A 558-nucleotide genomic window follows, 5' to 3' on the forward strand; every position below is an offset into this window, starting at 1 on the left:
ACAACGCTAAAAGAAGCTCGTCGCTGGGATAACTTCGCCTGCCAACAAGCCTCTACGCGCGAACAATTACACTTCCTCCATGAATGTCTACGTAGGGACGTGCTGCCACCCAGTACTAATCGGAGACCTGCGTGGGCCCTAGCAAGACAGTATGGCAGACGAATGTTTAAGTTAATGATAGCAGATGCCCACAACCGTCTCAAAAAATATGAAAGTACTTAACAAGAACAAGACAAATTGTTTGACTAAAACCAGTCCTCAACACTTGGCAGAACTTGAAGCAGCAATCGGACGCCGAGTAGACAATGTCAAGGTCAAACGCAGAACAGCCATGGAGACAAAATTGCGCAAGCTCATGAGGAACAACAAACACAATAATTACGACGCTTGGATCAAGAACTTATCTGGCCGCCAACTCAGCGCAGCTGAACAGGAACTGCTAATGAAATGACTCAACTTCAACGTCGAAGACGCATCTTACAAGGATTACCTAGCCAGCTTAGAACATGCCCTGAAAACAAACGAAATGTCCGAGGAGGTTCAACAACAGATACGACA

Source organism: Opisthorchis viverrini, assembly GCF_000715545.1.
Source record: "Opisthorchis viverrini unplaced genomic scaffold opera_v5_131, whole genome shotgun sequence".
NCBI lineage: Eukaryota > Metazoa > Platyhelminthes > Trematoda > Opisthorchiida > Opisthorchiidae > Opisthorchis > Opisthorchis viverrini.